Source organism: Oxyura jamaicensis, chromosome 1, assembly GCF_011077185.1.
Source record: "Oxyura jamaicensis isolate SHBP4307 breed ruddy duck chromosome 1, BPBGC_Ojam_1.0, whole genome shotgun sequence".
Lineage (NCBI taxonomy): Eukaryota > Metazoa > Chordata > Aves > Anseriformes > Anatidae > Oxyura > Oxyura jamaicensis.
In genome coordinates, this window is record NC_048893.1 from 124,212,455 (window position 1) to 124,225,689 (window position 13,235).

The window sequence follows — 13,235 nt, forward strand, 5'->3', positions numbered from 1 at the left end:
CAAAGCTCTTTGGTTAATATTTATCAGTATCAAGGGCAAAGCCTTACCAAAAAAGAAAAAAAAAAAAAGCAGAACTCCATCGCAGCAATTTCTAGAATCAATGTTTAAGCTACTGAAAAGCATCTAAAAACTCTAATAAGCAAACAATGCAGACAGTAACCAACCTTCATTCTTGCATTAAAATAATTATTGTCAATAGGTAAAGCAATCCCTATCCCCACTTCCTAAATTTACACTGTTCAACACAACAGTAATCCTAAAAGAGAGCATTCATGCAGAAACAGAATTTCTGCAACAGATTTTTATCAGACATTCTGGAGGTTCACCAAAAGACATACCAAGGTCCTAGAAATAAGGGCACTTGTTCAATGCAAGTCACAGCATAAAACAGCAATCTTCATTAATACCACATTATTAAGAGTTAGCCATTTGAAATTTGAGCAATATTTTCCAACAAGAAATAAGACCCTGCAAGGCTCTGTGAAACTGCAATGGTGAAGCAAAAATGCAAAACAACTGAACTGTTTGTATTTCTAATACAAAAAAGAAAAGTCACTTGTCACTAATCACAAGCAAAAACCCGGAAGAACCATCCTAAGCTTTTATCTTTTAAATATAAATGGACAAGGCACAGCAAAGGATAATTAACTGGAACTTCTAAGGAGAAATAGCAATTAACACTGAAAAGTAATCCCAGCTTACTTCAGTACTCCATCTTAACTGTAGCCTACAACCTAGGGAGCCTTTGTGTTGGTTCCTATTCAGTAATCTCAAATGCTCTGAGTCAAGAAACCATAATTTAATTAAAAATAAATAAATTAAAGGCAGCTCCAAACAACTTCCTGTGCACAAACACAGTGACTCTACTTGGGGTCCCTAGAGCACCCCTACTCAGGCCATTGACAAAGCTGCAAAATCTACCTTAAGTGCCTTCTCATCCACCAGCAAAACGTGTTTCTACTAAAGTTTTCCTTCCAGGTGTCTTAATTAGAATAGATGAAGGACTTGTGCTGTTAGCATCTTCCAGCTGAATTAAGTTGTGCATCATCAGCAAGGAGCACAACGCAGGGATAGCTCACAGCACTGCCGTATACTGAGAGGCGAGGAACTCCCATCTGTTTGTTTTCCAAAGGGGCTAGTCGAATGATTGCGTCTTCAACTGAACTAATTGTTACAATTAAGTGTCAAAGAAAACCCTGGCCATTCCTCTACCTTAAAAGGCTATAAACAGGAGTACATGAACAGTATATGAAGAACAAGAGCACCACCCTGACCACAGCAGAAGAGAGGCAAGCAAAGGTAAAAACCACACTGTGAGTTCAGACACAGTTCAGGAAGTTTGCAGCTTTTAACAAAAGGGATAGAAAAGTTATATATTTTGATTTTCTCAGATTTTGCTCCAATTCATAACTCTTACTCATCTGGAATTTAGTCCAATTGATATCTTGGCTTATATTCCACTTTTTTTTTTTTAAACACTGCAATCACAGCTGTACCCGGCATCACTAGCACGGGCACAGTATTCTCACCCCACTACTGACAGCTTTCCTCAAAGTCAATTTGTAAATGTATTTTGTGTTTCTCCTTCAAGAAGACAACACTTCTCTCAGTTACTGCAGTGCAATTGCTCCACACCTGCTTTAGACTTTTTTTAAAGAGTAACTTAACTATGTCTCTCCTTTCCCAAGGATTTGTTTTTGCTATTAATTAAACTGCAGTATTATTTTTCTCAGGTGGAATTATTATAACTCATTAAGATGCTTTATAACAAGTATAAAACTGACAAGCCCAACATACATTGTTTTGCTTTGTATTGTTAAGAAACAATGCCTGAAAAGAATAAGTACTTCATTTAATTAGATAAAAGGTAGGATGACTTATCAAAGCTGAAGAAATTATTTGAAAAAGTAATCTGGTATGATCATATTCCAGCAGAAGACTTCCTTGGAAGTGATTTTAAAAGGTTCCCCTTCACGTTGCAGTATTCTACACACCATTTGAATCATCCCTCTTCATTTCACGTATTTTGGAGGCACATTTAAAGGACAGAAACTTCAATATAAGCTGTGGCTTTTGTATGAGTGCTTCCAACTTCCTAAAAAAAAAAACAACTGAGAGAAAATAAGCTGTTTGCACAATATTATCATATCTGTTTCTTAAGTAGTAAAAATAAAAGGCATATATACAAGGTATACTCTTTGTAATAGTAATAATTTAAAAAAAGAGCATCAATACAGCACCACTGTCAGTCCTACCTGCAGGACTATAAATGACCATGGAGCTGGTCTGTATGAGAATCAGTGGCATGCACTAGTTAGTACTGCACACAGCAGCAAGACCTCTCTAAGAGCTACTTCTCAGCCAAACTAGATTCAGTGCAGTATGAAATAAGGCTTTATGTAACTTAAAATCTATTTTTTTTTAATTGTTTTATATTTAAAACCCTGGTACATTAGCTGCATATTTTGTATATTTTTGTACTCTTATATTGCTTCTTAAAGCAAGCATTACAGGAATTTCTCTAGCCTACGGATACTTATTTGTCCTGCATCATTCGCTGTTCTACCACTAGCCCCACAGAATCTAGACATGATCACACACCATGCTCACGGTAATATATTTCTACTTTCACTTGAAAAATACAACCAGACAAAAGCATATTTGTGCAACTGATATTATATGTCAGAATAAATCTCTGCTTCTGACATTTTGCTTTAATTTAGAGTTTAAATCCAGAAGCATACTATAATGCCACTTCTGCTGTAGTATCATGATGAAAATCTGTTCTGTACAACTACCAGGCACTGGCAGACATTAAGCGATTCACATCGCGTTCAAATTTATTTCTGGTTTTCGGCAGAGAACCTTTACCACCAGTCTGCCATATGAAATGAATATGAAAGCCTCCAATTTCTTTTAATCTGTCCTGCAGTTCCTCAATAAAATGGTGAAGACTATCAGACAAGGAAAAGAAAGTTAGGGAAAATTCACCATCCTTCTCGGAAAAGTAATTGATTCTAGAGGTCCATTTTCATCTTCATCTATCATTTTACCTCAAATAAAATCCAATTACTTCAGCTTCACAGGTGGCCTGGATTTTCATCACAAGAGATACGAATGAGCCGTGAAAGGATTAAAAGAGCCCATAAATTAACATCACCCAAATATATACACGCTAGATGCAGAGCTGTCAAATCCCACACTTTGAGCATTAAGCTCAGTCTGCAGCTTCCCAGTTCAAACCTCTATTGCGATGCATCCCCTCAAGCATTAGGACAGCTCCTGCTGCCCTGTGCATACTTCCAGGGGTGGTGTGCAGCAAGCCTGGGCAGTTTTGTCCCTGGCAGGAGGGCTGAGTGCGAGCAAGAACCCTGTGCACAGGGGCAACCTGCCACCACAGCCTTTTGCTCGACCCTTCCTGGCCACATAGCCCAGCAGAAAGCATACACTCCTCCGTGACACACGGTGCCCAGCTCTCCCACATCAGGGCTCCAGAGCAGATGAGAAACCCACATGTGTACACAGCAAAATCATCCAGCTTCCATCCCTGCTTCTGCTACCAAATTTGCAGTACTGTATTCAAACAGAGCTTTAAAGATAGGAAAAACACCGTATTTTCTTTTTGATTACTTCCATTTGCAACAGGTGGAAGAAAATAGTAGCAATTTCTTCGTACAGCACTCACTGCACAATTATTTCTGCAGCAACTTCCGTAGGCACTAAGTAGGATTAGGGTCCCATCATACAGCCCCTACCCTGAAGATCTTACAGTACACAAACCCACATTCTTTTTTTCATGCATTACATGACCTACAGCATTGCCTTTGTATATTTTATTGTATAAGTCATTCCACACATCTGGTGCTATGTATGTTTACTGCACAGTAAAGCTGCACAGAGCATGGAAGTTCACGTTTTGGCAGCGACTCTTCTTTAGAAACTACCACTGCACTTCACAAAGTAAAAAGAAATTACAAATAAACCAATGAGCAAAAATCAGCAATTGAGCAAAAAGTTGTACTAAATCCTAAGCACCATAAGATAAATCCATGAAAAGTTTGACAGTAACAAAGTGAGAACTGCAACTACTGTTCTCATAATTCTTTAAAAATCTGAGATAAAGTGTTTGTAAGGACTAGTACTTAAAAAAAATAAAAACGTAATTGTTGATGTTAAAGGAAGAAAATAAATTCACCAGATTAAAATAATTTATTCACGTTTTCTATAGTTGAACAACCTTTCTTTGCTAGCATTAAAGCTTTATGTAGTCTAATTATTTGAAAGGACAGCACATTTCTTCATTGTCAATTCCTTTGAAGAGGAGCAAGCTAACAAGCTTGATCTGCCATTTCATTTTCAGTGGAACAGCCAACAATAGCTCAAACGTTATTTTAAGTGAATATAACTGGAACAGTCACACAAAAGGTCACCCATTTAACTGGTGTGGAAAAATACCGGACAGGCTTCCTGGCCTCCCAGGGTTGTTCAGTTCTTTGTATGATCAAGGCCGAGTAGGCTTTGGCCTTAATACAGAAACCTTCCTATCTCCCCTCATCCATACACATTTGCAACACAATTTTAGTTATTTTATTGTTGTTACTTGTATAGACAAGTTTGACTTACCCCATAAGGGAAGAAAAAAAATAAGTTTGATTTATCCCATCAGAAGAAAACAAACAAACACATCTCTCAGTCCCCAGACTTATAGCTAAAACAATCCTAAATTTCAAACAAATCAACTACAAGTATACGTGTGGTTTTTTTCTGAGTCACAATTTGAGTCAGCAGAAGCAACTAAAAAACAAAGATGCTGACAGAAGTAAGGCCATGTTTTTCAAATACACTGTTCATTCACAGAGTTTTAGGCAATTAAAACGTGAATATGCACAGCATTTATTGAGGTATTTAAAGATCTCCAAATGACAAGAACAGCTATTTGGTTAGGAAAAGCAGAGTCAAAGTTCACCTTTTGAGAATACTGTTTTCTTATTATTGCTGTGGGCGTCCCACACTGGCACCTTCAAACTGAAATTTGTTTTTAATTTATAACACACCTATAAATAGTTTCTAAAGCAAGTCAAGCAACCAATTTGTTGTGCGGAAGTCAAAGAATTCTTGAAATCCTGAAGCATACAAGGCATTTCAGCTCTCCAAGTTTTTAAATAAATATTTCAATACTTCACTTCATTTTGTTGTGCTATAGGACCTCTGTTACACACACACACGCCATTCTATATACGAGGTTCCAAGTCCGAAGTTCCTCCTGGTTGGCTGCCACTCTTCTTCCTGCATCTAGCTCATGCGTCTGTCCCCAGTTTTGTGGGATATGCACAACCTCTTACCACGTACGCGAGATGATGTTCCACCTACAGTTCTTTCCTTTTTCCTGTTCTTCGTGATAGGTTTTAACTGAGCAGCTTCCCCACAATTCCTTTAAAGATGAGAAACTCCTTAAACACTTAAGCTACCCTTCTTCAAAACCTGTGTCAGGCAGCATCAAACAGGCCTTCCACAACTCTGGGTCCCATGTCCACCCATGAGCACAGCCTTGCTTCCTAGAATAGCATCCCCAAATTACCCCCGTGATATCCGCCACATACATATAACGAAATAACCTGTCACATCAGCTTCATATCTCTCCTGCTTTCTGTATGGCCTTTACTTTGCCCAGCAGCTTGCCAGTAACGTGAGTATGCAGTGGTAGAGTCTGACCACAGAAACGCACAAACCAAGACGCCCATTTCTTGCCCAGTCTCTCTTCTCTAACCATCTGCTTGTTTCCATAAGGCCTGGATGGCTGCATCAGAGGAGGAGCACACCGCCCCTCACCCAAAGCCGACTAAAAATTGACCAAGTGGCTCAGAAGTTACGGGCGGGGTGGGAGGACAAGCTAGTGGACAGATGGATGGACAGATGGAGCGACCGCATAAACACCCTTCCCTCAAACTAAATTAAGACTTTCAAGTCTCACCTGTTCCACAAAGCATGCCATCAGCCCTAGCCACTCCCCGCATCAAGGTTTTCTGTTTCATAATAGGCTGTACTGCATAAAGTAGTAGCTTTAGCCTGTAGACTTACCGGACCAACACAGCACTGACTGTGCATCATGATGCACTGCTACCGTGCTCCATAAATAACTGTCTCGAAACACAAGCTGTACCCAAACAAGATTTCACAGTCAAGTAGAAAAGTAATGGTTGCTTAAAAACGTTATAATGACATAAAATTTTTAAAATCCTTTGTAACAATAATGCCAACAAAAAGGAGAAAGAAAAAAAAAAAAAAACACACCCCAAAATCTTGTGTTTTACAAAATATGTAAAGATGTAGGAAAGTAAAGCAAGCCTACTACCAATTAAAGGAACTGCAAAGGCGGCTTGCATTTCAACAGCCTAAGACTGTGTGAAGAGATGGAGAAGAAGCTGTGCTAGATAAACAGATGGATCGGGAATGTGTGAAGAGGTCCATAAGGTAGTCTCAAGTTTCTAAGGCATGAAACTTCAGAAGTGAGTATAGATTCCGTGTAGGTGTTTTCATACAAGGATTAGTTAAGGTGAAGGTGGATTTTTTTTGTTTCGTCTGTTTTTGTTGTTGTTGTTTTTAAAGGTAGACAACAACATACTACGTGAACTTGGCTGGAGTGGTAGATTTGGGGATACTGGAACTCTATCATTTTCTGCCAAGGAAGACTGGAAACATTTTTGCCAAGGTTAAGCAAACAAGCAGGTGACAACATTGTTCATGCTGCAGATTAACAGCAGAAAAAGAAAAGAAGAGAATCTGAGTTGGAAAGAAAAAAAAGAAAAATGTTCTTGCACTCAACACGTTTGCTTCTTTTTGGCTGAAACTCTCCTCCCAAGTGCTCGAAGGAAGCTAATGCAGCAGTGTCATTAAAGCAAGTAGAGTGTAGTGAAGAAGGTGTCATGAAGGAAGATGAAAATTCACATTTTACACAACTTCTGAAATATCCCTGATATTTCAGGAATATATATATATTTTACGAAAACGCTGCTTTGAGCAGAAGGCCTAGCCTGACAGCCTCCTGAGCTCCCTTCCAAACAGAACTCGGATTCTGCATGCACGTGCAATTAGGAAGGTTTTACAGGAGAGCTGCCTTGTAACGCACAAGGCGCTGCCAAAAAAACAGTAAGCCACCAGGAATTCTGCTTGCTGGACAATGAAAAAGCATGAAATAGGCCTCTTCCATCTTGATGTCAAGTATGACTTCAAGATACCCCACACAATCTGATTAAAAACAGCAGCAAAAAGGTCAGGAAAGGTTTTACTCTATACTTACTAATACATTACCTCACTTCAGTCAACGTCCACCCAGCAATCACAAAGGATATCACTAAGTCCACATTCTGAGATCCACAAGTGAAATATTAACACCCATCGTCACTGCCAGGACAACTGCTTACTCTTTCATTAATGAACAGCTTTAACTTTTGGATGAGGAATTTTATACGTAATCTTTTGCTTATTAAATTATTTCTATTGGTGCCTAACGTGAAAAGCAGACTCTAAGTTACCATAAACCTGTATCCATCCCCTACTTTTTAACTGTGAAGTATACTCTAACAACACAGAAAATCCTTAAGAGCTGCCAGTATGTCTATCAATTGAACAATATGAATTTGACCTATCAATTAAGATGTGAGATTAACAACATTTTCACATATTATATGAGATGCTGTATGTTTTGACAGGTGCAAGATCTCTTCACTTGCGGCTTGAGTCACATAAAAACCCAAGTCTGACGGGCCCCAAACCCACATACACTTCTCCATAAGCAATACAGCTGAAGTTGAACATATGTTTAACTTATGACATGCGCACAAGTATTTGTAGAGAGGGCTTAAGTGACTCCAGGGAGTAAACAAAATGCTGCCAAGCGCTCAGAATAAAAAACAGAAGAGGAAACTTTTCCTACAATTTGTTTTTGGCTACTGTAAAGTTTTACTGAACGCAGCACATTGGCGGAAATTGAGAACAAGTGTACTAGCTCTGACAAGAGCAGAGGAGCTGACTGTGACATATGCCTACCTTCCATGCCACTTGTTTCACTACTATTTCAGATAATAGCCAAAACATATTATATAAAAAAAGAACAACTAAAAAACATCAGCATCGCAGAAGCTGCTGAACAATCAAACTACATTACATTTAGTTATGGAAAACTGCTCCGATGAACTTGCAATTAACACAATATGCTACAGGATGCAAGACACTCTCACCAGACAGTAAAATTCGTTGCAAAAGCCAGCACAGAGTAATATCCAACGTCCTTCAGCAAGTTTACCGACTACAGGGCTCACATCAGAGAGCAGCTCCTTCTTCACCACTGTCTTGGAAGTGTTGTCCAGATGAAAGGGAGGGGAGAAAAAGAGAGCCCTGCATACCAGGCACGGTGAGCCTGTAATGTTCAGGGCACGCAGGACTTTCTGCTATTCCAACACCAGCACTGTGCTGACGCACACGTAGACCAATACGGAGAGCTCGTCGTGATCTCCTCCAGAAAATAAAAGGACCTTTTTAAGACTAGGAAATGTATCACTAAGCATGGAGCTTATAAACACAGATGTGTTCCCTCAGGTTTCAATTTAATTCCCAAATTTCTGTGCTTGAAAGATAATTAACCAAGCTGACGTTCCAGTTGCCAGCAGCCAGCTCATGAAGTTACCCCCGAGCTCGAGGATGGAGGAGGCTGAGGCGCCTTCCAGCAGCTGCCCGCTGGCTCCAGCTTAAGCAATTGCACAGCCGAGCAGCTGCTCTCTTCATAAGCTCAATGTAAAGCAGGAACACCGCAGGTGATTCAGTGTCTGATAGGTACCCCTACAAAATTATCAGCTCCATGGGAACCACATAAAAATAAATAAACCCATATCAACATCGCAAAGCCAACTTCCAAGAATTTGAGAGCCACAGGTTCCTGCCTCAAATACAAGGGCTTTATAAATGACTGTGGTGAGAGCCAACAAAGAAATAGCTCTAACAAACTAAGCTAAATAAGAACCTTCCACCATAAATAATAATAATAATAAAAAACCTTTAATTTTTATCCATTTCTCCGAATTCTCTAGGAACGTACAATTCCTACAACACAGTAGGACTTTTCAATGTTGACACCTAACCACGAAGAAAAGCCTGGGGGGGTTGTTTTCCTATTCAAGCTCCAAGATTTATTTCTTTTTTGTACACTGAATAGTTGAATAAATATTTGATTCTACTGAGCCACATCCTCCCCTTCCTTCAGCTGAATGAAGCAGTGTTACCATTGACAGCTGTATTTCCATAGTCATCTGTAAGAAAAAATTAACAGAGGCAGTGATACAATCCAGCAGAATAATGGAGCTCTGTGTTGCTGGCATAATTGTGATTCAGCTAAGAATCGATTCGTGCTTTGTTTTTTCAGAGGCTAAATTTGGTGGGGGGCTTTATTTTTATTTTTAAATATTGCCAGGCAACCATTTCTCATGAGTGCCACCTTTCTTTTTCAAAATAAACGTCAATGTTAAATTAAGCTGTGCTATTATTTAAAAGGCATTAGGAAAAGGGTTAATTTTCGAGACGTTAAGGGGCAATTCCAACACAAGAAGGCTCAACCTGCTTAGATTTGAGGGACAAGTCTGAAGGCAAGCTACAACACCGACATCTCTTCTGAAATAAAAATAGAAAACTGAATCTCATTGCACTAAAGCTAGAATTAAAAGCTTCTAGAGACCTAAACACTCCAGCATCACAGTCAAGGATTACAGAAAGTCATCACATATGAACTGTTTATTCCATACACATTTTCCTCATTTTAAGAGGACTAGAAGTCCAATGCAATGTATTATTTTCAACTCCACTGTACCTAGATGTAACTTAGGTACCAACCCTTGGTATGAACAGAGAAGCAGAGCACAACTGTAACATGAAAGCCCGTGCACTCAGGTGGTTATTCTTGCTGAAAATAACCCAGGGAAACAGGCGTGGCAGCTCTCGGCAGGCTAGCTTATTCCTACAGGGTTCTCATGGTTGCCTCACAGAAAAGAGGAAAAAAGAAAACGTGGGCAGCTGCGTGCACGCACAATGTTCCTACTGCAGCGAAGTTAAAGGTACGCAGAACCTTTTAAATTTATTTTGGCCCCTCATGGTGCTTTCAAGATAATTACGAATTATTTCATTATCTAATTTAACACAGTGACAGAGATATATACTGAGATTGTTGTGTTCTAAACAAAAAAAAAAAGCTTAGATTTAAAAGGTGGACACACTAGCATTGTGAACATTCACAAGTTCAACATTTTTCCCTCATTCATATTTAATGTTATTAAACTGGGCAGGCTCAGCAAGAGGGCTATGTTCTAATAAGTACACAGAGAAAGTCATTATGTATTGTTTTAATACTCAATTTATAGTGTGAAATTAATTCTTCCTGCTTCTGATGCAGAAAGCTGTTATTACTATTCACAAACAAATCCCTTTGCACCAAGACACTAGCCTAGACTAGAGCTGTTAGGCTTAGCTCATGAAAGTAGTGCTAAAATTCTCAAAAATAAGTTATGACAAATGCACACCATTCTTGTTCCATTCACATGATGAGCACACAGCTCACGGCACCTTTGCTTACCTTCCCCATCAACCCATTTTCAGAGCAGAACCACGTTTGTGCTCTGCTCAGATTAAGCATGTATGCTCCAAAAAAATCTCATAAATACGAGCCCATACCTCGTCCAGAATTTAAGTAATACCTAGGAAAACTGCTGGTTTTTTCTTCCAGATGTCTACTGGGGAGCATTGTGTGTTCCACAGAGCACGCTAACGCTTATATGCGCATGGTTTTCAAGAGCGTCCATATATAGGCAGCATTATAAATAGCTGTTTTTATAATAGAAGAGAACTGGCTTTTCATATAGGAGAGGGAGTTTTCTGCATATAGAAATTGTTCTCTTATTCCACCTCGTTCCTGCAGCCTCAGCTCACCTCCCACTCACACAGCCCTGCTCCACACAACAGAAATAGCCACTGCCAGTGTCAAACCACGCTAGTACTACAGCTAACTGGACCAGCTCTCCAATAATAGTTTCCAACAGGCTAACCCAAACCTCTTTTTATAAAGACATTTTCTTCACAGCAACTGTGCATTTTTTTTTAATGTTTTCCTGTGGCTATTTCAGTACAGAAAAAGACTTATGAAATTGATACTCTCAAGGGCTTTGTTAAGAGCGCAGAGCTACAGTAAACATTTCAATATCTGAACCTCAAAGGGTATTTTCTCCTTTTTTTGAGCTAAACTAGAAGGATCCGCGAAGAGAGTTAAAACAGAACTGCAATTTCTTTGTTTAAACACCTTGAGTTTTAAGAAACGAGGCAGAACGTAACACCTACAATGCTAACAGGTTCACTAAAACTGACTGCAAAGCGAGACAAAAGGAAGGAATCAAAACAAAGTTATAGTTTTAAATTTGATTTTGGATGCTGAAACAATAAAAATAGCTAACATCAAGCACCATCGCGTATCAGATTCGCTGAAGTCGTTGACATTCAAATAAAGATGGCAATGAGACGTAATACTTGGAAGTGAGATGTAATATATATATATATATATTTAACGTGTGTGTTTTTAAATGATGCTGGCTGCTTTCAGCTGCAGGTCTAAGCCCTGGCAGCAACGAATCCAAGCAGCCCTAGGTGCAAGACACGGGTGTAGCACTTGCATCTTGCAGCAAGCGATCGCTGCTGCCTTCACGCTCCCCCTTTCTCCGTGGTTTTTCCCCACCACCACCACACCATGCAGTTCCCCTGCATCTCCGAAAAACCCACGGGGACCGAAACATCGCCACGACCCCGCCGCAATCCTGACTAAATGCTGCAGTTTGGGGTAAATCCCGACAAATAAAGCCGGAGGGGCGCTCAGCGGGGGGCTCCCGGAGGTGCCCCCCGCCCCACACGCGGCCAGAGGCACCCCGGGGAGGTGGGGGGGGCTCTCCCCATGCCCAGCCTGTGCCACCCCAGGCATTTCCCAGACGCTGCCCCGGCTGCGTAGGCGCGATGGCAGAAGGCGATACACCTCAGCCGCTCGGTCCACCTATTAAAATGGCGCTTCGTGCTTCTACTCCGGGCAGGTATATTTTATATATATAAAAAAAATAAAAAGCCTTTCTTTTTTCCCCCCTCTGCTTACCGCAGCTCCCCGCTGTGAAGTCAGCGCACGCACAAAGGCAGCCCAGCCTCTCAGCCTGCGCTGTCTCGGGCGTTTAGGCTACATTTAACGGGCGGGGCGTTACGTTCAACGCCCTCACGGTGAAATTCTGGGGGAAAAAACACCCCAACGCCCCCCGGGGACGGGGAAAGGCAGCGGGGAGCGCAGCTCGCTCCAGCCACGGAGCCATTACCCCGGCACCCGGCGGCTGCCGGAGCTGGGAGCCGGCAGTTCGCTCCCCCACCCGAGCTCCTACCTCGCTCCGGATCGGCTCCGGTTCCGCTCCGGATCGGCGCCGGCTCCGCCGCTCCCCCCACGACCGCTCCGCCGCCACCGCCCCCTCGCTGCGCTCCCCCCGCCCCACCGCGCCGCGCCTCTCAACGCAAGCCGCTAGCCGCCCCGCCCCGCCCCTGCGCCCGAACTGACGTCTCTCCCTACCAATAGCAGGGCGGAGAGCCAGCCTCAAGCCCCGCCCTCGCTGATTTCCACCAATGGGAGCTAGCCGTCATCCTGCCACCGCTGCCACCGCCTCTCCCCTCAGCCTTCCCGGCAGGCTCGGTTGGCTGGCGGCTGCAGAGCAACGGCCGCGGGGCCGGGTCGGGGACAGGGGACAAGGGACAGGGACAGGGCTAGGGCTAGGGACAGGGACAAGTGACAGGGGCAGTGGCAGGGGCAGGGGCAGGGGCAGGGACAGGAGTGATCCCAGCGTCCTTAGCCATAAGGATAACTCAGTGAAATTAAATAAAGATAAAATGCTGCTGTCTAAACTGTAATAAGCGTGCTACCAGTGTTCGCACCCCATATATCACCAACGGCTTTTGTGCTCCTTAATTATTCCCCTCTGCCTGTGCTGGTTCCAGGACAGAAGGCAGTGGTGCTACCGGTTACAAACGAAGATAAATGCCTTAACGCTTAAAAATAACTGAATTTCCGGTAACATATGCTAGCAATTAAAACAACTTTTTTTTTTTTTCTTCTTCTATCAGTGTATCTTGTCATTTTAATGCGAGGCCAGATTGAAAGCGACGTGGTGTGTGTCGGGTTCCTG

General features: G+C 41.7%; 1 protein-coding gene across 5 annotated transcripts in view; it reads right to left on the reverse strand.

Moving 5' to 3' along the window:
* CDKL5 (cyclin dependent kinase like 5) overlaps positions 1-12,543 on the reverse strand; it is a 131,227-nt gene extending 118,684 nt beyond the window's left edge. For 4 of the 5 annotated variants that reach the window (XM_035323804.1, XM_035323728.1, XM_035323878.1 and 1 more), the window contains exon 1: positions 12,444-12,543. The gene's annotated coding sequence lies outside the window, so the exon portion shown is untranslated. Of the gene's footprint in view, positions 1-8,237; positions 8,700-12,443 lie in introns of those variants that run through there. The other variant, XM_035323571.1, reaches the window with a different exon arrangement.
* Positions 12,544-13,235: the final 692 nt, after the last annotated feature.